This window comes from Mytilus californianus, unplaced genomic scaffold (genome assembly GCF_021869535.1).
Source record: "Mytilus californianus isolate M0D057914Y unplaced genomic scaffold, xbMytCali1.0.p SCAF_9, whole genome shotgun sequence".
In the NCBI taxonomy this organism is placed as follows: domain Eukaryota; kingdom Metazoa; phylum Mollusca; class Bivalvia; order Mytilida; family Mytilidae; genus Mytilus; species Mytilus californianus.
The window spans coordinates 31,984,944-32,012,293 of record NW_026262745.1 but is presented as its reverse complement, the minus strand read 5'-3'; the positions used below and the strand labels follow the sequence as shown (position 1 = coordinate 32,012,293).

The 27,350-nt window shown below is 34.2% G+C and overlaps 1 protein-coding gene, 12 non-coding genes and 1 pseudogene across 13 annotated transcripts in view; 1 reads left to right on the top strand and 13 right to left on the bottom strand.

Moving 5' to 3' along the window:
• The window catches only part of LOC127715119 (60S ribosomal protein L9-like), a 327,893-nt gene that overhangs the window by 187,040 nt on the left and 113,503 nt on the right, over positions 1 to 27,350 (top strand). The window lies entirely within an intron of this gene.
• LOC127716749 (U1 spliceosomal RNA) lies at positions 5,626 to 5,789 on the bottom strand. The gene has a single exon (XR_007989120.1). It is a non-coding gene; the product is annotated as a U1 spliceosomal RNA (small nuclear RNA).
• LOC127716751 (U1 spliceosomal RNA) lies at positions 6,950 to 7,084 on the bottom strand (annotated as a pseudogene).
• LOC127716748 (U1 spliceosomal RNA) lies at positions 13,485 to 13,648 on the bottom strand. The gene has a single exon (XR_007989119.1). It is a non-coding gene; the product is annotated as a U1 spliceosomal RNA (small nuclear RNA).
• On the bottom strand, positions 14,809 to 14,972 carry LOC127716747 (U1 spliceosomal RNA). The gene has a single exon (XR_007989118.1). It is a non-coding gene; the product is annotated as a U1 spliceosomal RNA (small nuclear RNA).
• LOC127716746 (U1 spliceosomal RNA) lies at positions 16,133 to 16,296 on the bottom strand. The gene has a single exon (XR_007989116.1). It is a non-coding gene; the product is annotated as a U1 spliceosomal RNA (small nuclear RNA).
• On the bottom strand, positions 17,457 to 17,620 carry LOC127716750 (U1 spliceosomal RNA). Its single transcript, XR_007989121.1, has one exon. It is a non-coding gene; the product is annotated as a U1 spliceosomal RNA (small nuclear RNA).
• LOC127716745 (U1 spliceosomal RNA) lies at positions 18,781 to 18,944 on the bottom strand. Its single transcript, XR_007989115.1, has one exon. It is a non-coding gene; the product is annotated as a U1 spliceosomal RNA (small nuclear RNA).
• On the bottom strand, positions 20,105 to 20,268 carry LOC127716743 (U1 spliceosomal RNA). Its single transcript, XR_007989113.1, has one exon. It is a non-coding gene; the product is annotated as a U1 spliceosomal RNA (small nuclear RNA).
• On the bottom strand, positions 21,429 to 21,592 carry LOC127716742 (U1 spliceosomal RNA). Its single transcript, XR_007989112.1, has one exon. It is a non-coding gene; the product is annotated as a U1 spliceosomal RNA (small nuclear RNA).
• Positions 22,753 to 22,916, bottom strand: LOC127716740 (U1 spliceosomal RNA). Its single transcript, XR_007989111.1, has one exon. It is a non-coding gene; the product is annotated as a U1 spliceosomal RNA (small nuclear RNA).
• On the bottom strand, positions 24,077 to 24,240 carry LOC127716739 (U1 spliceosomal RNA). The gene has a single exon (XR_007989110.1). It is a non-coding gene; the product is annotated as a U1 spliceosomal RNA (small nuclear RNA).
• LOC127716738 (U1 spliceosomal RNA) lies at positions 25,401 to 25,564 on the bottom strand. The gene has a single exon (XR_007989109.1). It is a non-coding gene; the product is annotated as a U1 spliceosomal RNA (small nuclear RNA).
• On the bottom strand, positions 26,725 to 26,888 carry LOC127716737 (U1 spliceosomal RNA). The gene has a single exon (XR_007989108.1). It is a non-coding gene; the product is annotated as a U1 spliceosomal RNA (small nuclear RNA).

Genomic DNA, 27,350 nt, shown 5'->3' with positions numbered 1-27,350 from the left:
GTAATTTTACTGAATTTGATTGTTATAAATATGAATATGGGTCACAGTATGAATTAGATATTTTCTTAACTCAAATTCATTATTTTGAAAAGATTAGTCATAATTGCATGTAATTTACGGGTGTAAAAGGACGCGAAGCATGTAAAATTTTGGGAATATATTGGAGCAAATTCTTTTGTTATTGACACAATACGTAACGGTTATGTCATTCCATTTATTGACCCGCCGGTTAAAATGTTCTTTAAGAATAACAAATCAGCATTACTGAATGAATCATTTGTCAATCAGACTGTTTCAGAGTTAGTTTCTACAGGTTGTGTAGTTGAAGTACCATTTCAACCTCATGTTGTCAATCCCTTAAGCATAGAGATTCAAAAATCTGGCAAAAAACGGCTTATTCTTGATTTATCAGTTTTAAACAAATCAATCAAAAAAGACAAGATAAAATTTGAAGATTGGAAGATAGCAGTTCAGTATTTTCAGAAGGATTCGTACATGTATAAGTTTGATTTAAGTTCTGGATATTTTCACTTGGACATTTGTCCACAGCAACAAACTTTTCTAGGTTTCAGCTTGAACAATAGATTTGATTGTTTTACAGTTTTAGTATTTGGTATATGTACGGGCCCATACATATTTACAAAATGTCTGAGACCCATGGTAAAATATTGGCGTGAAAACGGTATAGATGTTGTATTGTACCTTGATGATGGTTTTGGTATGTGTATGTGTACTGATAAATCTAAGTGTAAAGAAGATTCAAATTTTGTTAAGAAATCTTTTAGAAGACGCCGGTTTTCTTATAAATGAAGGAAAGTAAATTTTTTCACCTGTACAGTCATTAGAATGGCTTGGTATTGTTTGGAATGCTAGCGAATTTAGTCTTGTTATTCCAGACAGACGTGTGGATGATTTGCGTGTATCCCTTGTATCAGTTATTAGAAGATTTCCAAAAATAACTGCTAGGACCTTACCTCAGGTTGTAGGTAGAATTATTTCCATGGCTCCAGTCATTGGCAATGTAGCTAGAATTATGACAAAATTATAAAATTTTGTTATATGGCAATAGAGTGTAGAACAGAATGGGACAAATGGCTGTTGTTTCCATGTCCTTACAAAGTCTTATCAGAACTGCCTTTCTGGTTAGATAACATTACTAGTTTAAACATTAAGTTGTTGGGTCATTACTCAAAATCACATGTTGTAATTTACTCTGACGCCAGTGGTATAGGGGCAGGTGCATATTCACTAGAACTTGAAAAGAAAATTTTTCATGAAACATGGGACCTTTCTGAAGCACAAGAAAGTTCAACATGGAGGGAGTTGAAAGCTATAGAGCTAGCCTTGATATCTTTCAAAATTGCTTTTGAAGGTAAAACGCTTAAATGGTACATAGATAATCAGAACTGTGTGAAAATTGTAAAAGCTGGTAGTATGAATGAAAAACTACAAATGATAGCTTTGTCGATATTTTCGGTCTGTATTCAGAGATGTATTTCCATTGACATTCAATGGATTCCTAGATCACAAAACTCTCAAGCTGATTACACCAGTAGAATGGTTGATTACGAGGATTGGGGTGTATCAAATGAGTTTTTTTCAATTTATGAATGATTTATGGGGTCCTTACACAATAGATAGGTTTGCTAATTCTCAGAATGCAAAAGTGTGTAGATATATTTCTCTATTTTGGAACCCATGCGCAATAGCTGTAGATGCTTTCACACAAGATTGGTCAAATGAGAATAACTGGTTAGTACCACCTGTTTATTCTGTTATTCGATGTATTACACACTTGATTTACTGTAAAGCTAGAGGTACCTTGATTGTTCTAAATGGAAATCAGCAACCTATTGGACTAAGATTTTCAATAAAAACTTATAGAGTACCAGGTACATGTTACAGATGTCATTGAATTTATAGATACAGAAGGTATCTTTGTAAGAGGGTCAAACTCAAATTCTATATTAGCTCAAGAACAATTCATAACACCAGTCTTGGCGGTTATGTTAGACGCTACTGGGTAGCGGTGACACGGTCATATAGAAATAGTTGACATGGTCACGTATATTGATGGATTTTACTGATAATAATATATTGGTGGTGACAAGGTCAATTATACAGTCAAATGTATATGACAAGACTTCTGGATTAATGTGAAGTATGGTCATGATTTTTAAAAACTTTTAAGGGCATTATTTTTGAACATTTTCCTGACATAATGAAACAGTATTTGATGAAAAAAGCCGGACCAAATTATTGGCTGTGAAATAAAATTTAGTTGTAACTCAAATGTATTAATTGATATACCCCCCAAGGGTGACTGGGGAATAGAAGTATGGTCACCATTGGTCTTCCTCCGACCGGCAGTAAAACCCGTGCTAAAGTGGGGCGTCCGTTTGGCTGTGCGGGATGTACAAATTTGCAGCCACGTCCGGTCAGAATGGGGACGTTAAATCCGATGCCTCGTGTAAAGAGAGTGCCACGCTCTTTGCACGTTAAGAACCCTTGCAACAACTCTTTGAGGGGTCCGTAGGTGACCTGTTGCAAGGCTAAATTTCTGTCCCTATCCAATATACCCTCATTTTCCGTGGCAGTCTAAATTTCTCCGACCTTAATCCCTTAATCTATTACAGAACCTACCTATTGTATTTATTGTGAACTTGTTCTCGTCCTGAATATGCATGAAATATTTGCCACTGGACGTTAAGCAACCAACAATCAATCAATCAATTAATTGATATAAACTGTAAATAAAAAAAAGGATAATTCCTCACTAAAATATTACATGATTTACATTCATACTCACAATCAGGAAACATACAATTCCTACCTTTTCTTTCTACTGTTGTGTCACCTAATATCTATAACGCATTTTTTTTTTTAAATATTTCCCAAATGATAAGAAAGTCCTCACATCACTAAAACTAATCCATTAATGACATGCCGAAAAAGCACGTCATGCATCAAATAAACATTGCACTGACAATGAAACTAATTCTTGACTAGATCATTTGAGCCTTGAGCACTTTACAATATTCTAAGTTTGTAAGAGAATGATAATCCCTTACTTCATGATAAGTACTCGCTAACGCTCGTACTTATTCATGAAGAAAGGGATTATCATTCTCTTACATATACAAAGTAAATGCACTTTTCCAAACTATGACAAAAAGAATCAAATGAACAGGTGAGTAGAATTTGTGACACAGGTTTAAAATGAGTAAAATTTTACAAGAACCACATTGGGGCTCTATACCATTCTACAAAATATATATATAATAATAAATACATGTAAATATAAATACAAATCCATTAATATTAACACAAGAACAATACCAAATATAAATACTATAAAAGGTTGAAAAGGGGTAATCAAAAATCATTGTCAGTGGATGTAAAGGCAGTCATTTTAGGGGGGGGAGGGGTTGTTCAAATTACATAGTCCATATTTCAAAAAAACAATTAGTCTACTTCAACACAACTACCTTTTAACAGTTTGATACCTATCACATCTGATCTGTGACAATCTTTCCATTGCGGTTCTTTTTTCAAGTCTGTTTCTTCTTCGTCATCTCTACTTCTCTTCCTGGACTCTGACATATCCATGTCCTGCGGGGCTGAGTCTTCTGTTGTGGGTTCCTGCATCTCCACTTGGGTATCACTCCCCTCTGTTCCTGCCCCCACCCGCGCTTGTCTTGCGGGGGACCCATTAACATTCTCCGCCCCCACCAGGACTCTGCTGGGTCCTTTCTCGTCATCTGGGCGTAGGTCTTTTTACGTGCTTCTGTCTCAGGGCAGGTGGCTCTATGGTGGCCAAACTGATTGCACCTGAGACAAAGGCTTTGCCGGCCTTGCAGTCACCAGAACGTCTCTGTTGTAGCATCGCCCACGATGAGGAATGCTCTGGTACTGTGCTTCAGTGACCTTCATCGACCCAACAAGGGTGCCCGTCTTCAACATTATCCCTTCGTATAGTGTCGATTCCTCCTCTAACCGTATGTTATCACCATAATTCTCTAACCATTCTCTGACCAACTCCTTTCTAATATGGTGAGGAAACCAATGGACCCTCAAACGAATCACCCGCTTATCAATTCGGTCTAGGAATACTGCACCACCTTCATCTCCAATGTCCCTTCTCTCTACTGTCCCCAACGTATCTGCTTCCCTCTCTGTTTTAAAGCTGAGGTACCACTCCACACCATCACCGGTCTTGTATATAGCCTCCAGCTGGTTGACATCTACCATATCTTTCAAAGCGTTAATGACTTGTCCTCTGGTGTTAACCTTGACTCTACTAAATTTGGCCCTCAGGGTTTTGCTGATGACCTCAGTGGCATAATATGCATCCATGTCTGATATTCGTGGACAGACGGGCGGCCGCGAAGCCGACTCCGTCAACGCCTGAATTTAGCGTAGGATACCGGATTAGATCGCGGTACTCCCTGTACCAGGTAAGTATGCTTGGATATCTGACATTTTCCCATTTGAGTAAAACAAGAGTAAATTTAGAAAGAGGTATTCGAACATGTTATAGTCAGCCGATACATCATTTTAAAACCTACAATGAAACAATTAGAATTCGCATTTAGGGACATTTCTTTACTTCCGACTGATTTCATTGAAACGCGTTGTTCTATCAATATTTAAATTAAGCTTTTTTTGCAATATTTTGAAAGGGCCCAAATAAAGTAGGATAACTCTGCTAATTAAAAACGTACTATGTACGTTCACGTCGACATGATGTTTTCCCACGGAATTGATTTGACCATCAATATTTGTTTAATATTCAGTCCCCCGCAATAAAATCATTATTTTTCTACTCTTTTTCCGCTTTAATTTCGTGATTGGGTTTCAATCAATGAAACATTATTTTGCTTCTGTTTCGAATTCAGTAGTTAGCCAATTACTCTGTTTAAAGTGCGCGGCGCAAAATTTCAAAATCAGAAGTCATTTGATTTTGAACGAAGAAATCGACAAAAAAGCGATTGTTTGTATTGAACATCAATTAGGGACGGCGACAAAGATGACGATATTATTCCGTGCTGCACATGCAGTTTCCGCTTTTCAATATAGCAAGGAAAAGCAAATACGTCATGCTTTTCATAAAATGCACGAAATGAATAAGCCTAACGGCTGCATGCGTAAATTTTTCCTATTATCAAAATTGACCGGTATAGGTGAATTCTATATTATTTTGAATAGAAAAAATGTTTTGGCGAACAAAACCAAGTTTCCATCGTTTAGCAAAATGGACAAGCTTCAAATATCAGTTTATTTTTTTTACTTGTAAGAAGCGGATTTTTTTTAATGTCACTTAAACGGAGAAGCAAAACTTGTAATTTTACGTATTACGAGATAAATATTAAAAACGAAAAACTACTTACTTATGTTTAGTGTACAACACCAATGGTCTGACTGAGAAAAAAACTAATGCTTCTTTCCTTTATATAATCAGACAGATCAAAAACAATGAAATGAAACGAAATGGTGGTATAGCGGTTGACGTTTACAGTTTACGCAACTGTTAAACAATCTAAGCCTACTAAAGAAAAAGTTAAATAACATTTCCAATGTGTATTTTTTTTACTGGGAAATTCTTTTTTATATTTGATTTATTAACAGGGGATAGCGCGAACGCAGTCCCCCACACTAAAAAATTGCGTACCCGAGTTGCCCACATTTGGGGCAATCGCAGGCTTCAGCCTAACCGGAGTGCAATGGAAAGGCCTCGACCTGGGGAGACCGCCTTTTTGATCACGGTACTCCCTGTACCAGGTAAGTATGCTTGGATATCTGACATTTGCCCATTTGAGTAATACAAGAGTAAATTTAGAAAGAGGTATTCGAACATGTTATAGTCAGCCGATACATCATTTTAAAACCTACAATGAAACAATTAGAATTCGCATTTAGGGACATTTCTTTACTTCCGACTGATTTCATTGAAACGCGTTGTTCTATCAATATTTAAATTAAGCTTTTTTTGCAATATTTTGAAAGGGCCCAAATAAAGTAGGATAACTCTGCTAATTAAAAACGTACTATGTACGTTCACGTCGACATGATGTTTTCCCACGGAATTGATTTGACCATCAATATTTGTTTAATATTCAGTCCCCCGCAATAAAATCATTATTTTTCTACTCTTTTTCCGCTTTAATTTCGTGATTGGGTTTCAATCAATGAAACATTATTTTGCTTCTGTTTCGAATTCAGTAGTTAGCCAATTACTCTGTTTAAAGTGCGCGGCGCAAAATTTCAAAATCAGAAGTCATTTGATTTTGAACGAAGAAATCGACAAAAAAGCGATTGTTTGTATTGAACATCAATTAGGGACGGCGACAAAGATGACGATATTATTCCGTGCTGCACATGCAGTTTCCGCTTTTCAATATAGCAAGGAAAAGCAAATACGTCATGCTTTTCATAAAATGCACGAAATGAATAAGCCTAACGGCTGCATGCGTAAATTTTTCCTATTATCAAAATTGACCGGTATAGGTGAATTCTATATTATTTTGAATAGAAAAAATGTTTTGGCGAACAAAACCAAGTTTCCATCGTTTAGCAAAATGGACAAGCTTCAAATATCAGTTTATTTTTTTTACTTGTAAGAAGCGGATTTTTTTTAATGTCACTTAAACGGAGAAGCAAAACTTGTAATTTTACGTATTACGAGATAAATATTAAAAACGAAAAACTACTTACTTATGTTTAGTGTACAACACCAATGGTCTGACTGAGAAAAAAACTAATGCTTCTTTCCTTTATATAATCAGACAGATCAAAAACAATGAAATGAAACGAAATGGTGGTATAGCGGTTGACGTTTACAGTTTACGCAACTGTTAAACAATCTAAGCCTACTAAAGAAAAAGTTAAATAACATTTCCAATGTGTATTTTTTTTACTGGGAAATTCTTTTTTATATTTGATTTATTAACAGGGGATAGCGCGAACGCAGTCCCCCACACTAAAAAATTGCGTACCCGAGTTGCCCACATTTGGGGCAATCGCAGGCTTCAGCCTAACCGGAGTGCAATGGAAAGGCCTCGACCTGGGGAGACCTTTTTTTTTTATATTTCAAACATTTTATTCAATAAATCATATATCATTGTACAATTATGGTAAAACAACAATATCACAGATAATACATTGTACAATGTAATACGAAATAATAATACTCATATACAAATAAATTATATTATTACCATGTTATATAAAATAACATCAGTAGTACTGCTAAGAAATAAATTATACTAGAAGAAAATAATTTCTAATTCATCATCCTTAATTTTACAAAATAAATCTGTTAAACACCAATATTCAATAAATTTTCCTAATGATAAACGCTCAAAATCGGCCAAAATACGAAGTTTTAACTGTTGAAGATAAAAAATATAAATATCGTTGGGCAAAACATGTTTACGATCAAATTTTTTCCAATTCCGAACAATCCAAATGGTTTTACAAAATAAACTAATCAATAAAAGAATTACACTTTTTAATTTTTTACCTATGACATTAATATTTCTATATAAAATATGCTCAAAGTCTAACAGTAACATACCGTTAGACAATGAAAAAATCCAATTTTTAATTAAGGAAAACAATCCCTTAATTTGAACACAGTCACTAAAAAGATGTTTTAAAGTTTCTGGTTCTCTTGCACAAAAGGTGCATCTATTACATTTATAAACATTATGGTTGAACAATAAACTATTTGTTGGTAAAATACCATGAACAATTTTAAATATAACATCCCTAGAAAATCTATCAATAAATTTATCGAATACATTTTTAAAAACAAATACAAATTCTACATCTGGATTTTTTTCCACTATTTTAGGAATATATTCAACACTATCTAATAACGATTTATATAAAACTTTTGTAGTTACTCCCCTTATATCAGTGTCATTACAAACAAGTTTAAATTCCGTATATACATCAATACATTTTTGATAAAAGGGTGAAATGAACTCACTATGCGGGATATTTAAAGATCGGAATTCATCATTATAAAATCGTAATGTGAATCCAATCCAATAAATAGAAAATTTTACAAACTTTACCTGTCGACTATTAATAATATCACTTAAGTGCTTCAAGCGTAACGCTTTCAGCTTACAATTTATATTTATAACATTTAAACCACCTAGTGATTTATCTAAATACATGTTACTTCTACTCAACATTTCTACTTTACCGTTCCATATAAATTGAAAAATACATCGTTGAAATTTATTAATATAATATTTTGACATAAATAAAACACTTCCTACATACCATATTTTAGAACAAGCTAATACATTAATAATCAATGATTTTTCTACTAAAGATAAACTTCTAAATCTCCACATATTTAACATTTTTTCAAATTTTACATAAATAGGTTGCCAAATATCATCTTGTGTAATATCATTACCAATTTTAATACCAATAATTTTCATACTTTCAACAAAATTAATTCCAAATCTATAATTATCTTTCCTATCTTTCCATGCCCCTAGCCATATACCTCTGGTTTTAGTTTTATTTAACTTAGAACCAGTACCCTTACCATATAAATCAATCAAATACAAAAATTTATCAATACTCTTATCAGAAGTTAAAATACCAGTGCTGTCATCAGCAAAAACAGAAATTTTACAATTATCACATGTACCAGGTAAATTAATACCTACAATATCTTTATCTTTTACCACTTTTCTAACAAAAGGTTCTAAACATAAAACGTATAATAAAGGAGATAAACTACACCCTTGTTTTACAGAGCGAGCTATCTTTACAGGATTAGAAATAAAATTATTGACAAGAATACAAGAGTATAAATCATTATACAATATTTTAACCCATTTTATTAGATTCGGTCCAAAATTAAACTTTTCTAAAACTTTAAACATAAATTCATGTACAATTTTATCAAAAGCTTTCTCTTGATCTAAAGAAACAAAAGCACATTTTAAATTTTTTTGGTTAACATAATCTACAATATTCCTGTGTAAATGAGCGTTATCTAAAATAGAACGACCTCTTAACGCACAAGTTTGGTCTATACCTATTATTTTATCAGATACTAGGCCCATTCTAGTACATATAATTTTACTTAAAATTTTAACATCAATATTTAACAAACTAATAGGGCGATAAAATTTAACATCATAATGTTTAGTACTATCTTTACAAATTAAAGTGATATAACTAAGTTTCTGAGATTCAGACAAAGTATTCTCAGTAAAAATATTTTCATATAATGACAACAACATAGGGCCAAAAATATCAATAAATGTTAAGTAAAATTCTTTGGACAAGCCATCCGGACCGGGTGACTTATTATTTTCCATATTTTTCAATGAAGTTACAATTTCATCAATATCAATAGAAGTTTCACATAAATGCATGTCAAAATCGTCTAATACAGGTAAATCTTCTAAAAAAAAATCCATAATATCTTTATCTATAGGTTCGTTAGTAAATAATTCAGTATAAAATTCTTCAAATTGTTTCATAATATCACACTGTTTTTTAAAAGTAACACCATCTTTTCTAATTTCAGAAATCTTTTTCTTTTTACCTTTCTTAACTTCTCTATGAAAAAAATATTTTGTGACACATTCACTATTATCCAATAATTTGGCTTTACCTCTAATCTGAGAACCTCTAAAATCGTTAATATAATATTGTTTAATTTCATCTTTTAAAACACTAATTTGTTCATAATAAATACCTGGAGACTTATTCTCCAATTTACATAACCTAAAATATTTCTTCTCTAATTCTTTAATTACAGCATGTTTAATTTTATTTTTCTTCTTACAATAATCAATACAAAAAGTTTTAATATTATCTTTAAAGTAATCCCACATTTCAATACAAACATCTAAACCATCACTAAATTCTATAAACCATTCTCTAAATTTAGTACAAAAAACTTTATCTGACAATATAGAGTTATTTAACTTCCAATACCCGTTCCCATTCTTGACCTCAGTCACTTTATTAATAGACACAAAAACACAATCATGGTCAGAAAAAGAAAAAGGTAAATTAATACAACGATTCACATGAAGTTTTAAATCTGTCGATAGATAAATTCTATCTAAACGACAAGATACACTAGGACTCCGCCAGGTAACATTTACCTGGTTAGGATTTAAATTTCTATATACATCAAAAAGTTCAAAATCTAGTACAATAGTTTTAAGTTTATCTGCACCGTCTAACCCTCTATTAACATTACCACCAATTTTATCTAATTTACTATTAACTATACAGTTAAAATCACCACCAAATATTTTATAACTCTGAGTCATTACAAAAGGGTATATATCATCAAAAAATTGTTTTCTATCGCTACTTTCATTAGGTGCGTATATATTAAATAAACGATACAAAACATTATCAATTTTAAGATCTATAAATTGAAATCTTCCATCTAAATCTCTATGATATTTAACAACAACAAAATCAATAGAGTGTGAAATAAAAATAGCAGTACCTCGACTAAAGTTTGAACCGAAGTTCCAGAAACATCTATACATATCAAAATAGTTATTTAATTCATTACTAATAGAAGAATTTGAAACATGTGTTTCTTGCAAAAATAAAATGTGAAAATTATTTCTCAAACAAAAATCTTTCAAAGCATATTGACACTTAACATTAAGTAGACCATTAACATTTAATGATGCTACGTTAATATTATTTTCTTTTTCAGATATAGCCATTTAAAGGTAAGTAAAAATTTTATCGTACAAATATATAAATCAAAACAGTAATAATTAAAGGTAGTGTATTAATTACAGGTAAAGTGAAAAATAGAAAATCGTGCTGATAGCGTGAGTAGAATTTAAATGTCTCAACAAAGAAAAAATTACAAAAGAAGTTTTTAACTTTACAAAATAAATGTACTTTCCCAAACTCTAACAAAGAAAGTAAAATAAACGGGTGAGTAAGAATATTGACACAGGTTTTAACTTAAATAGACTATTAAATACAACCATATGAAAATAGATACATATAAACAATATATCAAAATCAAAATTAGAACTACTATGAAAATATAAATAAATACACCTACAAAAGGTTATAAAAGGATAATCATTTTCAAAGTCCGTGGACAAAAAGGCAGTTATATCAGGGGGGGTAATCAGTGTACATAAGTCCATATTCAAAAACAAAGTTAATCTACCTCAAGACCGTCTTTAGGTTTAATCCCCAGCGACAGGACTTTTGTCTGTTCCTTTCCGTCTTCCTTCACCAGTATCTTCTTTCCATTCTCCTCTTCTTCCTCCACATCCACATCCTCGTCTCTCCCCCTCTTTCTACTCGCTTCTGTAACCTCCATCATCTGCTGTTCAGTACATCGGTCCTGGGACGGACCTTCACTGCTGTCAGTACATCGGTCCCTCCCAGGACCTTCACTGCTAAAAGGTACATCAGCACTCGGTTGAGTGCCTTCACCGCTACTGGTGGTCAGTACCTCGGGTCTCACAGGGGACCCTTCACTGCAAGAAAGTACATCAGGTCGCCCTGTTGACCCTTCACTGCTGATAGTCGGTACATCGGCACTCACCCGAGTGCTTTCACCGTTCCTCACTGTCTCTGGCATACTGACTGCTTTAGCGTAGGTCTTCCTAGTAGGGTTATCCGGGCAGGCCGAGCGTTGGTGCCCCTTCTCACCACATTTTAGACAGACTGGCTGTCTGCCCAAAACAGTGATGAGAACCGGTCTGTTGTATACCAATCCTCTGTAGGGTATCGAGTTATACTGTGTTTCGTTACTCCTCATTGACCCCGACAAAGATCCTGTCTTCAGCTTCATTCCATTATACTCCATGAAATCTTCTTCCAGTTTGACGTTGGAGCCAAAGTTTCTCAACCATTCCTCTACTAGTTCTTTCTTCATGTGAAGGGGGAACCAGTGGATCCTGAAGCGAACCAGTCGGGCATCAATCCTGTCGAAATAAACTGAGCCCGACTCTTTACAACTTCTCCTGGTTCCGTCCCCTAGGGCTTCCACCTCATTGTCCGTAATGAAGGTGATATACCATTCATTGCCCTCGCCCGTCTTATAAATGGCTTCCAGACTTCTAACATCGACCAGGTCCTCAATGGCAGCGATTACCTGGCCTCTGGTGTTGCATCGATGTTCTGCAAATCTCGCTCTCATTGTCCTTCTCATTACATCTGCATTGTAATAGCTATTCATGTTGACAGACGGGCGGCCGCGAAGCCGACACCGTCAACACCTGGATTTAACGTTGGGATATAGATCAAATTATGATCACGGTACTCCCTGTACCAGGTAAGTATGCTTGGATATCTGACATTTGCCCATTTGAGTAATACAAGAGTAAATTTAGAAAGAGGTATTCGAACATGTTATAGTCAGCCGATACATCATTTTAAAACCTACAATGAAACAATTAGAATTCGCATTTAGGGACATTTCTTTACTTCCGACTGATTTCATTGAAACGCGTTGTTCTATCAATATTTAAATTAAGCTTTTTTTGCAATATTTTGAAAGGGCCCAAATAAAGTAGGATAACTCTGCTAATTAAAAACGTACTATGTACGTTCACGTCGACATGATGTTTTCCCACGGAATTGATTTGACCATCAATATTTGTTTAATATTCAGTCCCCCGCAATAAAATCATTATTTTTCTACTCTTTTTCCGCTTTAATTTCGTGATTGGGTTTCAATCAATGAAACATTATTTTGCTTCTGTTTCGAATTCAGTAGTTAGCCAATTACTCTGTTTAAAGTGCGCGGCGCAAAATTTCAAAATCAGAAGTCATTTGATTTTGAACGAAGAAATCGACAAAAAAGCGATTGTTTGTATTGAACATCAATTAGGGACGGCGACAAAGATGACGATATTATTCCGTGCTGCACATGCAGTTTCCGCTTTTCAATATAGCAAGGAAAAGCAAATACGTCATGCTTTTCATAAAATGCACGAAATGAATAAGCCTAACGGCTGCATGCGTAAATTTTTCCTATTATCAAAATTGACCGGTATAGGTGAATTCTATATTATTTTGAATAGAAAAAATGTTTTGGCGAACAAAACCAAGTTTCCATCGTTTAGCAAAATGGACAAGCTTCAAATATCAGTTTATTTTTTTTACTTGTAAGAAGCGGATTTTTTTTAATGTCACTTAAACGGAGAAGCAAAACTTGTAATTTTACGTATTACGAGATAAATATTAAAAACGAAAAACTACTTACTTATGTTTAGTGTACAACACCAATGGTCTGACTGAGAAAAAAACTAATGCTTCTTTCCTTTATATAATCAGACAGATCAAAAACAATGAAATGAAACGAAATGGTGGTATAGCGGTTGACGTTTACAGTTTACGCAACTGTTAAACAATCTAAGCCTACTAAAGAAAAAGTTAAATAACATTTCCAATGTGTATTTTTTTTACTGGGAAATTCTTTTTTATATTTGATTTATTAACAGGGGATAGCGCGAACGCAGTCCCCCACACTAAAAAATTGCGTACCCGAGTTGCCCACATTTGGGGCAATCGCAGGCTTCAGCCTAACCGGAGTGCAATGGAAAGGCCTCGACCTGGGGAGACCGCCTTTTTGATCACGGTACTCCCTGTACCAGGTAAGTATGCTTGGATATCTGACATTTGCCCATTTGAGTAATACAAGAGTAAATTTAGAAAGAGGTATTCGAACATGTTATAGTCAGCCGATACATCATTTTAAAACCTACAATGAAACAATTAGAATTCGCATTTAGGGACATTTCTTTACTTCCGACTGATTTCATTGAAACGCGTTGTTCTATCAATATTTAAATTAAGCTTTTTTTGCAATATTTTGAAAGGGCCCAAATAAAGTAGGATAACTCTGCTAATTAAAAACGTACTATGTACGTTCACGTCGACATGATGTTTTCCCACGGAATTGATTTGACCATCAATATTTGTTTAATATTCAGTCCCCCGCAATAAAATCATTATTTTTCTACTCTTTTTCCGCTTTAATTTCGTGATTGGGTTTCAATCAATGAAACATTATTTTGCTTCTGTTTCGAATTCAGTAGTTAGCCAATTACTCTGTTTAAAGTGCGCGGCGCAAAATTTCAAAATCAGAAGTCATTTGATTTTGAACGAAGAAATCGACAAAAAAGCGATTGTTTGTATTGAACATCAATTAGGGACGGCGACAAAGATGACGATATTATTCCGTGCTGCACATGCAGTTTCCGCTTTTCAATATAGCAAGGAAAAGCAAATACGTCATGCTTTTCATAAAATGCACGAAATGAATAAGCCTAACGGCTGCATGCGTAAATTTTTCCTATTATCAAAATTGACCGGTATAGGTGAATTCTATATTATTTTGAATAGAAAAAATGTTTTGGCGAACAAAACCAAGTTTCCATCGTTTAGCAAAATGGACAAGCTTCAAATATCAGTTTATTTTTTTTACTTGTAAGAAGCGGATTTTTTTTAATGTCACTTAAACGGAGAAGCAAAACTTGTAATTTTACGTATTACGAGATAAATATTAAAAACGAAAAACTACTTACTTATGTTTAGTGTACAACACCAATGGTCTGACTGAGAAAAAAACTAATGCTTCTTTCCTTTATATAATCAGACAGATCAAAAACAATGAAATGAAACGAAATGGTGGTATAGCGGTTGACGTTTACAGTTTACGCAACTGTTAAACAATCTAAGCCTACTAAAGAAAAAGTTAAATAACATTTCCAATGTGTATTTTTTTTACTGGGAAATTCTTTTTTATATTTGATTTATTAACAGGGGATAGCGCGAACGCAGTCCCCCACACTAAAAAATTGCGTACCCGAGTTGCCCACATTTGGGGCAATCGCAGGCTTCAGCCTAACCGGAGTGCAATGGAAAGGCCTCGACCTGGGGAGACCGCCTTTTTGATCACGGTACTCCCTGTACCAGGTAAGTATGCTTGGATATCTGACATTTGCCCATTTGAGTAATACAAGAGTAAATTTAGAAAGAGGTATTCGAACATGTTATAGTCAGCCGATACATCATTTTAAAACCTACAATGAAACAATTAGAATTCGCATTTAGGGACATTTCTTTACTTCCGACTGATTTCATTGAAACGCGTTGTTCTATCAATATTTAAATTAAGCTTTTTTTGCAATATTTTGAAAGGGCCCAAATAAAGTAGGATAACTCTGCTAATTAAAAACGTACTATGTACGTTCACGTCGACATGATGTTTTCCCACGGAATTGATTTGACCATCAATATTTGTTTAATATTCAGTCCCCCGCAATAAAATCATTATTTTTCTACTCTTTTTCCGCTTTAATTTCGTGATTGGGTTTCAATCAATGAAACATTATTTTGCTTCTGTTTCGAATTCAGTAGTTAGCCAATTACTCTGTTTAAAGTGCGCGGCGCAAAATTTCAAAATCAGAAGTCATTTGATTTTGAACGAAGAAATCGACAAAAAAGCGATTGTTTGTATTGAACATCAATTAGGGACGGCGACAAAGATGACGATATTATTCCGTGCTGCACATGCAGTTTCCGCTTTTCAATATAGCAAGGAAAAGCAAATACGTCATGCTTTTCATAAAATGCACGAAATGAATAAGCCTAACGGCTGCATGCGTAAATTTTTCCTATTATCAAAATTGACCGGTATAGGTGAATTCTATATTATTTTGAATAGAAAAAATGTTTTGGCGAACAAAACCAAGTTTCCATCGTTTAGCAAAATGGACAAGCTTCAAATATCAGTTTATTTTTTTTACTTGTAAGAAGCGGATTTTTTTTAATGTCACTTAAACGGAGAAGCAAAACTTGTAATTTTACGTATTACGAGATAAATATTAAAAACGAAAAACTACTTACTTATGTTTAGTGTACAACACCAATGGTCTGACTGAGAAAAAAACTAATGCTTCTTTCCTTTATATAATCAGACAGATCAAAAACAATGAAATGAAACGAAATGGTGGTATAGCGGTTGACGTTTACAGTTTACGCAACTGTTAAACAATCTAAGCCTACTAAAGAAAAAGTTAAATAACATTTCCAATGTGTATTTTTTTTACTGGGAAATTCTTTTTTATATTTGATTTATTAACAGGGGATAGCGCGAACGCAGTCCCCCACACTAAAAAATTGCGTACCCGAGTTGCCCACATTTGGGGCAATCGCAGGCTTCAGCCTAACCGGAGTGCAATGGAAAGGCCTCGACCTGGGGAGACCGCCTTTTTGATCACGGTACTCCCTGTACCAGGTAAGTATGCTTGGATATCTGACATTTGCCCATTTGAGTAATACAAGAGTAAATTTAGAAAGAGGTATTCGAACATGTTATAGTCAGCCGATACATCATTTTAAAACCTACAATGAAACAATTAGAATTCGCATTTAGGGACATTTCTTTACTTCCGACTGATTTCATTGAAACGCGTTGTTCTATCAATATTTAAATTAAGCTTTTTTTGCAATATTTTGAAAGGGCCCAAATAAAGTAGGATAACTCTGCTAATTAAAAACGTACTATGTACGTTCACGTCGACATGATGTTTTCCCACGGAATTGATTTGACCATCAATATTTGTTTAATATTCAGTCCCCCGCAATAAAATCATTATTTTTCTACTCTTTTTCCGCTTTAATTTCGTGATTGGGTTTCAATCAATGAAACATTATTTTGCTTCTGTTTCGAATTCAGTAGTTAGCCAATTACTCTGTTTAAAGTGCGCGGCGCAAAATTTCAAAATCAGAAGTCATTTGATTTTGAACGAAGAAATCGACAAAAAAGCGATTGTTTGTATTGAACATCAATTAGGGACGGCGACAAAGATGACGATATTATTCCGTGCTGCACATGCAGTTTCCGCTTTTCAATATAGCAAGGAAAAGCAAATACGTCATGCTTTTCATAAAATGCACGAAATGAATAAGCCTAACGGCTGCATGCGTAAATTTTTCCTATTATCAAAATTGACCGGTATAGGTGAATTCTATATTATTTTGAATAGAAAAAATGTTTTGGCGAACAAAACCAAGTTTCCATCGTTTAGCAAAATGGACAAGCTTCAAATATCAGTTTATTTTTTTTACTTGTAAGAAGCGGATTTTTTTTAATGTCACTTAAACGGAGAAGCAAAACTTGTAATTTTACGTATTACGAGATAAATATTAAAAACGAAAAACTACTTACTTATGTTTAGTGTACAACACCAATGGTCTGACTGAGAAAAAAACTAATGCTTCTTTCCTTTATATAATCAGACAGATCAAAAACAATGAAATGAAACGAAATGGTGGTATAGCGGTTGACGTTTACAGTTTACGCAACTGTTAAACAATCTAAGCCTACTAAAGAAAAAGTTAAATAACATTTCCAATGTGTATTTTTTTTACTGGGAAATTCTTTTTTATATTTGATTTATTAACAGGGGATAGCGCGAACGCAGTCCCCCTCACTAAAAAATTGCGTACCCGAGTTGCCCACATTTGGGGCAATCGCAGGCTTCAGCCTAACCGGAGTGCAATGGAAAGGCCTCGACCTGGGGAGACCGCCTTTTTGATCACGGTACTCCCTGTACCAGGTAAGTATGCTTGGATATCTGACATTTGCCCATTTGAGTAATACAAGAGTAAATTTAGAAAGAGGTATTCGAACATGTTATAGTCAGCCGATACATCATTTTAAAACCTACAATGAAACAATTAGAATTCGCATTTAGGGACATTTCTTTACTTCCGACTGATTTCATTGAAACGCGTTGTTCTATCAATATTTAAATTAAGCTTTTTTTGCAATATTTTGAAAGGGCCCAAATAAAGTAGGATAACTCTGCTAATTAAAAACGTACTATGTACGTTCACGTCGACATGATGTTTTCCCACGGAATTGATTTGACCATCAATATTTGTTTAATATTCAGTCCCCCGCAATAAAATCATTATTTTTCTACTCTTTTTCCGCTTTAATTTCGTGATTGGGTTTCAATCAATGAAACATTATTTTGCTTCTGTTTCGAATTCAGTAGTTAGCCAATTACTCTGTTTAAAGTGCGCGGCGCAAAATTTCAAAATCAGAAGTCATTTGATTTTGAACGAAGAAATCGACAAAAAAGCGATTGTTTGTATTGAACATCAATTAGGGACGGCGACAAAGATGACGATATTATTCCGTGCTGCACATGCAGTTTCCGCTTTTCAATATAGCAAGGAAAAGCAAATACGTCATGCTTTTCATAAAATGCACGAAATGAATAAGCCTAACGGCTGCATGCGTAAATTTTTCCTATTATCAAAATTGACCGGTATAGGTGAATTCTATATTATTTTGAATAGAAAAAATGTTTTGGCGAACAAAACCAAGTTTCCATCGTTTAGCAAAATGGACAAGCTTCAAATATCAGTTTATTTTTTTTACTTGTAAGAAGCGGATTTTTTTTAATGTCACTTAAACGGAGAAGCAAAACTTGTAATTTTACGTATTACGAGATAAATATTAAAAACGAAAAACTACTTACTTATGTTTAGTGTACAACACCAATGGTCTGACTGAGAAAAAAACTAATGCTTCTTTCCTTTATATAATCAGACAGATCAAAAACAATGAAATGAAACGAAATGGTGGTATAGCGGTTGACGTTTACAGTTTACGCAACTGTTAAACAATCTAAGCCTACTAAAGAAAAAGTTAAATAACATTTCCAATGTGTATTTTTTTTACTGGGAAATTCTTTTTTATATTTGATTTATTAACAGGGGATAGCGCGAACGCAGTCCCCCACACTAAAAAATTGCGTACCCGAGTTGCCCACATTTGGGGCAATCGCAGGCTTCAGCCTAACCGGAGTGCAATGGAAAGGCCTCGACCTGGGGAGACCGCCTTTTTGATCACGGTACTCCCTGTACCAGGTAAGTATGCTTGGATATCTGACATTTGCCCATTTGAGTAATACAAGAGTAAATTTAGAAAGAGGTATTCGAACATGTTATAGTCAGCCGATACATCATTTAAAAACCTACAATGAAACAATTAGAATTCGCATTTAGGGACATTTCTTTACTTCCGACTGATTTCATTGAAACGCGTTGTTCTATCAATATTTAAATTAAGCTTTTTTTGCAATATTTTGAAAGGGCCCAAATAAAGTAGGATAACTCTGCTAATTAAAAACGTACTATGTACGTTCACGTCGACATGATGTTTTCCCACGGAATTGATTTGACCATCAATATTTGTTTAATATTCAGTCCCCCGCAATAAAATCATTATTTTTCTACTCTTTTTCCGCTTTAATTTCGTGATTGGGTTTCAATCAATGAAACATTATTTTGCTTCTGTTTCGAATTCAGTAGTTAGCCAATTACTCTGTTTAAAGTGCGCGGCGCAAAATTTCAAAATCAGAAGTCATTTGATTTTGAACGAAGAAATCGACAAAAAAGCGATTGTTTGTATTGAACATCAATTAGGGACGGCGACAAAGATGACGATATTATTCCGTGCTGCACATGCAGTTTCCGCTTTTCAATATAGCAAGGAAAAGCAAATACGTCATGCTTTTCATAAAATGCACGAAATGAATAAGCCTAACGGCTGCATGCGTAAATTTTTCCTATTATCAAAATTGACCGGTATAGGTGAATTCTATATTATTTTGAATAGAAAAAATGTTTTGGCGAACAAAACCAAGTTTCCATCGTTTAGCAAAATGGACAAGCTTCAAATATCAGTTTATTTTTTTTACTTGTAAGAAGCGGATTTTTTTTAATGTCACTTAAACGGAGAAGCAAAACTTGTAATTTTACGTATTACGAGATAAATATTAAAAACGAAAAACTACTTACTTATGTTTAGTGTACAACACCAATGGTCTGACTGAGAAAAAAACTAATGCTTCTTTCCTTTATATAATCAGACAGATCAAAAACAATGAAATGAAACGAAATGGTGGTATAGCGGTTGACGTTTACAGTTTACGCAACTGTTAAACAATCTAAGCCTACTAAAGAAAAAGTTAAATAACATTTCCAATGTGTATTTTTTTTACTGGGAAATTCTTTTTTATATTTGATTTATTAACAGGGGATAGCGCGAACGCAGTCCCCCACACTAAAAAATTGCGTACCCGAGTTGCCCACATTTGGGGCAATCGCAGGCTTCAGCCTAACCGGAGTGCAATGGAAAGGCCTCGACCTGGGGAGACCGCCTTTTTGATCACGGTACTCCCTGTACCAGGTAAGTATGCTTGGATATCTGACATTTGCCCATTTGAGTAATACAAGAGTAAATTTAGAAAGAGGTATTCGAACATGTTATAGTCAGCCGATACATCATTTAAAAACCTACAATGAAACAATTAGAATTCGCATTTAGGGACATTTCTTTACTTCCGACTGATTTCATTGAAACGCGTTGTTCTATCAATATTTAAATTAAGCTTTTTTTGCAATATTTTGAAAGGGCCCAAATAAAGTAGGATAACTCTGCTAATTAAAAACGTACTATGTACGTTCACGTCGACATGATGTTTTCCCACGGAATTGATTTGACCATCAATATTTGTTTAATATTCAGTCCCCCGCAATAAAATCATTATTTTTCTACTCTTTTTCCGCTTTAATTTCGTGATTGGGTTTCAATCAATGAAACATTATTTTGCTTCTGTTTCGAATTCAGTAGTTAGCCAATTACTCTGTTTAAAGTGCGCGGCGCAAAATTTCAAAATCAGAAGTCATTTGATTTTGAACGAAGAAATCGACAAAAAAGCGATTGTTTGTATTGAACATCAATTAGGGACGGCGACAAAGATGACGATATTATTCCGTGCTGCACATGCAGTTTCCGCTTTTCAATATAGCAAGGAAAAGCAAATACGTCATGCTTTTCATAAAATGCACGAAATGAATAAGCCTAACGGCTGCATGCGTAAATTTTTCCTATTATCAAAATTGACCGGTATAGGTGAATTCTATATTATTTTGAATAGAAAAAATGTTTTGGCGAACAAAACCAAGTTTCCATCGTTTAGCAAAATGGACAAGCTTCAAATATCAGTTTATTTTTTTTACTTGTAAGAAGCGGATTTTTTTTAATGTCACTTAAACGGAGAAGCAAAACTTGTAATTTTACGTATTACGAGATAAATATTAAAAACGAAAAACTACTTACTTATGTTTAGTGTACAACACCAATGGTCTGACTGAGAAAAAAACTAATGCTTCTTTCCTTTATATAATCAGACAGATCAAAAACAATGAAATGAAACGAAATGGTGGTATAGCGGTTGACGTTTACAGTTTACGCAACTGTTAAACAATCTAAGCCTACTAAAGAAAAAGTTAAATAACATTTCCAATGTGTATTTTTTTTACTGGGAAATTCTTTTTTATATTTGATTTATTAACAGGGGATAGCGCGAACGCAGTCCCCCACACTAAAAAATTGCGTACCCGAGTTGCCCACATTTGGGGCAATCGCAGGCTTCAGCCTAACCGGAGTGCAATGGAAAGGCCTCGACCTGGGGAGACCGCCTTTTTGATCACGGTACTCCCTGTACCAGGTAAGTATGCTTGGATATCTGACATTTGCCCATTTGAGTAATACAAGAGTAAATTTAGAAAGAGGTATTCGAACATGTTATAGTCAGCCGATACATCATTTAAAAACCTACAATGAAACAATTAGAATTCGCATTTAGGGACATTTCTTTACTTCCGACTGATTTCATTGAAACGCGTTGTTCTATCAATATTTAAATTAAGCTTTTTTTGCAATATTTTGAAAGGGCCCAAATAAAGTAGGATAACTCTGCTAATTAAAAACGTACTATGTACGTTCACGTCGACATGATGTTTTCCCACGGAATTGATTTGACCATCAATATTTGTTTAATATTCAGTCCCCCGCAATAAAATCATTATTTTTCTACTCTTTTTCCGCTTTAATTTCGTGATTGGGTTTCAATCAATGAAACATTATTTTGCTTCTGTTTCGAATTCAGTAGTTAGCCAATTACTCTGTTTAAAGTGCGCGGCGCAAAATTTCAAAATCAGAAGTCATTTGATTTTGAACGAAGAAATCGACAAAAAAGCGATTGTTTGTATTGAACATCAATTAGGGACGGCGACAAAGATGACGATATTATTCCGTGCTGCACATGCAGTTTCCGCTTTTCAATATAGCAAGGAAAAGCAAATACGTCATGCTTTTCATAAAATGCACGAAATGAATAAGCCTAACGGCTGCATGCGTAAATTTTTCCTATTATCAAAATTGACCGGTATAGGTGAATTCTATATTATTTTGAATAGAAAAAATGTTTTGGCGAACAAAACCAAGTTTCCATCGTTTAGCAAAATGGACAAGCTTCAAATATCAGTTTATTTTTTTTACTTGTAAGAAGCGGATTTTTTTTAATGTCACTTAAACGGAGAAGCAAAACTTGTAATTTTACGTATTACGAGATAAATATTAAAAACGAAAAACTACTTACTTATGTTTAGTGTACAACACCAATGGTCTGACTGAGAAAAAAACTAATGCTTCTTTCCTTTATATAATCAGACAGATCAAAAACAATGAAATGAAACGAAATGGTGGTATAGCGGTTGACGTTTACAGTTTACGCAACTGTTAAACAATCTAAGCCTACTAAAGAAAAAGTTAAATAACATTTCCAATGTGTATTTTTTTTACTGGGAAATTCTTTTTTATATTTGATTTATTAACAGGGGATAGCGCGAACGCAGTCCCCCACACTAAAAAATTGCGTACCCGAGTTGCCCACATTTGGGGCAATCGCAGGCTTCAGCCTAACCGGAGTGCAATGGAAAGGCCTCGACCTGGGGAGACCGCCTTTTTGATCACGGTACTCCCTGTACCAGGTAAGTATGCTTGGATATCTGACATTTGCCCATTTGAGTAATACAAGAGTAAATTTAGAAAGAGGTATTCGAACATGTTATAGTCAGCCGATACATCATTTAAAAACCTACAATGAAACAATTAGAATTCGCATTTAGGGACATTTCTTTACTTCCGACTGATTTCATTGAAACGCGTTGTTCTATCAATATTTAAATTAAGCTTTTTTTGCAATATTTTGAAAGGGCCCAAATAAAGTAGGATAACTCTGCTAATTAAAAACGTACTATGTACGTTCACGTCGACATGATGTTTTCCCACGGAATTGATTTGACCATCAATATTTGTTTAATATTCAGTCCCCCGCAATAAAATCATTATTTTTCTACTCTTTTTCCGCTTTAATTTCGTGATTGGGTTTCAATCAATGAAACATTATTTTGCTTCTGTTTCGAATTCAGTAGTTAGCCAATTACTCTGTTTAAAGTGCGCGGCGCAAAATTTCAAAATCAGAAGTCATTTGATTTTGAACGAAGAAATCGACAAAAAAGCGATTGTTTGTATTGAACATCAATTAGGGACGGCGACAAAGATGACGATATTATTCCGTGCTGCACATGCAGTTTCCGCTTTTCAATATAGCAAGGAAAAGCAAATACGTCATGCTTTTCATAAAATGCACGAAATGAATAAGCCTAACGGCTGCATGCGTAAATTTTTCCTATTATCAAAATTGACCGGTATAGGTGAATTCTATATTATTTTGAATAGAAAAAATGTTTTGGCGAACAAAACCAAGTTTCCATCGTTTAGCAAAATGGACAAGCTTCAAATATCAGTTTATTTTTTTTACTTGTAAGAAGCGGATTTTTTTTAATGTCACTTAAACGGAGAAGCAAAACTTGTAATTTTACGTATTACGAGATAAATATTAAAAACGAAAAACTACTTACTTATGTTTAGTGTACAACACCAATGGTCTGACTGAGAAAAAAACTAATGCTTCTTTCCTTTATATAATCAGACAGATCAAAAACAATGAAATGAAACGAAATGGTGGTATAGCGGTTGACGTTTACAGTTTACGCAACTGTTAAACAATCTAAGCCTACTAAAGAAAAAGTTAAATAACATTTCCAATGTGTATTTTTTTTACTGGGAAATTCTTTTTTATATTTGATTTATTAACAGGGGATAGCGCGAACGCAGTCCCCCACACTAAAAAATTGCGTACCCGAGTTGCCCACATTTGGGGCAATCGCAGGCTTCAGCCTAACCGGAGTGCAATGGAAAGGCCTCGACCTGGGGAGACCGCCTTTTTGATCACGGTACTCCCTGTACCAGGTAAGTATGCTTGGATATCTGACATTTGCCCATTTGAGTAATACAAGAGTAAATTTAGAAAGAGGTATTCGAACATGTTATAGTCAGCCGATACATCATTTAAAAACCTACAATGAAACAATTAGAATTCGCATTTAGGGACATTTCTTTACTTCCGACTGATTTCATTGAAACGCGTTGTTCTATCAATATTTAAATTAAGCTTTTTTTGCAATATTTTGAAAGGGCCCAAATAAAGTAGGATAACTCTGCTAATTAAAAACGTACTATGTACGTTCACGTCGACATGATGTTTTCCCACGGAATTGATTTGACCATCAATATTTGTTTAATATTCAGTCCCCCGCAATAAAATCATTATTTTTCTACTCTTTTTCCGCTTTAATTTCGTGATTGGGTTTCAATCAATGAAACATTATTTTGCTTCTGTTTCGAATTCAGTAGTTAGCCAATTACTCTGTTTAAAGTGCGCGGCGCAAAATTTCAAAATCAGAAGTCATTTGATTTTGAACGAAGAAATCGACAAAAAAGCGATTGTTTGTATTGAACATCAATTAGGGACGGCGACAAAGATGACGATATTATTCCGTGCTGCACATGCAGTTTCCGCTTTTCAATATAGCAAGGAAAAGCAAATACGTCATGCTTTTCATAAAATGCACGAAATGAATAAGCCTAACGGCTGCATGCGTAAATTTTTCCTATTATCAAAATTGACCGGTATAGGTGAATTCTATATTATTTTGAATAGAAAAAATGTTTTGGCGAACAAAACCAAGTTTCCATCGTTTAGCAAAATGGACAAGCTTCAAATATCAGTTTATTTTTTTTACTTGTAAGAAGCGGATTTTTTTTAATGTCACTTAAACGGAGAAGCAAAACTTGTAATTTTACGTATTACGAGATAAATATTAAAAACGAAAAACTACTTACTTATGTTTAGTGTACAACACCAATGGTCTGACTGAGAAAAAAACTAATGCTTCTTTCCTTTATATAATCAGACAGATCAAAAACAATGAAATGAAACGAAATGGTGGTATAGCGGTTGACGTTTACAGTTTACGCAACTGTTAAACAATCTAAGCCTACTAAAGAAAAAGTTAAATAACATTTCCAATGTGTATTTTTTTTACTGGGAAATTCTTTTTTATATTTGATTTATTAACAGGGGATAGCGCGAACGCAGTCCCCCACACTAAAAAATTGCGTACCCGAGTTGCCCACATTTGGGGCAATCGCAGGCTTCAGCCTAACCGGAGTGCAATGGAAAGGCCTCGACCTGGGGAGACCGCCTTTTTGATCACGGTACTCCCTGTACCAGGTAAGTATGCTTGGATATCTGACATTTGCCCATTTGAGTAATACAAGAGTAAATTTAGAAAGAGGTATTCGAACATGTTATAGTCAGCCGATACATCATTTAAAAACCTACAATGAAACAATTAGAATTCGCATTTAGGGACATTTCTTTACTTCCGACTGATTTCATTGAAACGCGTTGTTCTATCAATATTTAAATTAAGCTTTTTTTGCAATATTTTGAAAGGGCCCAAATAAAGTAGGATAACTCTGCTAATTAAAAACGTACTATGTACGTTCACGTCGACATGATGTTTTCCCACGGAATTGATTTGACCATCAATATTTGTTTAATATTCAGTCCCCCGCAATAAAATCATTATTTTTCTACTCTTTTTCCGCTTTAATTTCGTGATTGGGTTTCAATCAATGAAACATTATTTTGCTTCTGTTTCGAATTCAGTAGTTAGCCAATTACTCTGTTTAAAGTGCGCGGCGCAAAATTTCAAAATCAGAAGTCATTTGATTTTGAACGAAGAAATCGACAAAAAAGCGATTGTTTGTATTGAACATCAATTAGGGACGGCGACAAAGATGACGATATTATTCCGTGCTGCACATGCAGTTTCCGCTTTTCAATATAGCAAGGAAAAGCAAATACGTCATGCTTTTCATAAAATGCACGAAATGAATAAGCCTAACGGCTGCATGCGTAAATTTTTCCTATTATCAAAATTGACCGGTATAGGTGAATTCTATATTATTTTGAATAGAAAAAATGTTTTGGCGAACAAAACCAAGTTTCCATCGTTTAGCAAAATGGACAAGCTTCAAATATCAGTTTATTTTTTTTACTTGTAAGAAGCGGATTTTTTTTAATGTCACTTAAACGGAGAAGCAAAACTTGTAATTTTACGTATTACGAGATAAATATTAAAAACGAAAAACTACTTACTTATGTTTAGTGTACAACACCAATGGTCTGACTGAGAAAAAAACTAATGCTTCTTTCCTTTATATAATCAGACAGATCAAAAACAATGAAATGAAACGAAATGGTGGTATAGCGGTTGACGTTTACAGTTTACGCAACTGTTAAACAATCTAAGCCTACTAAAGAAAAAGTTAAATAACATTTCCAATGTGTATTTTTTTTACTGGGAAATTCTTTTTTATATTTGATTTATTAACAGGGGATAGCGCGAACGCAGTCCCCCACACTAAAAAATTGCGTACCCGAGTTGCCCACATTTGGGGCAATCGCAGGCTTCAGCCTAACCGGAGTGCAATGGAAAGGCCTCGACCTGGGGAGACCGCCTTTTTGATCACGGTACTCCCTGTACCAGGTAAGTATGCTTGGATATCTGACATTTGCCCATTTGAGTAATACAAGAGTAAATTTAGAAAGAGGTATTCGAACATGTTATAGTCAGCCGATACATCATTTAAAAACCTACAATGAAACAATTAGAATTCGCATTTAGGGACATTTCTTTACTTCCGACTGATTTCATTGAAACGCGTTGTTCTATCAATATTTAAATTAAGCTTTTTTTGCAATATTTTGAAAGGGCCCAAATAAAGTAGGATAACTCTGCTAATTAAAAACGTACTATGTACGTTCACGTCGACATGATGTTTTCCCACGGAATTGATTTGACCATCAATATTTGTTTAATATTCAGTCCCCCGCAATAAAATCATTATTTTTCTACTCTTTTTCCGCTTTAATTTCGTGATTGGGTTTCAATCAATGAAACATTATTTTGCTTCTGTTTCGAATTCAGTAGTTAGCCAATTACTCTGTTTAAAGTGC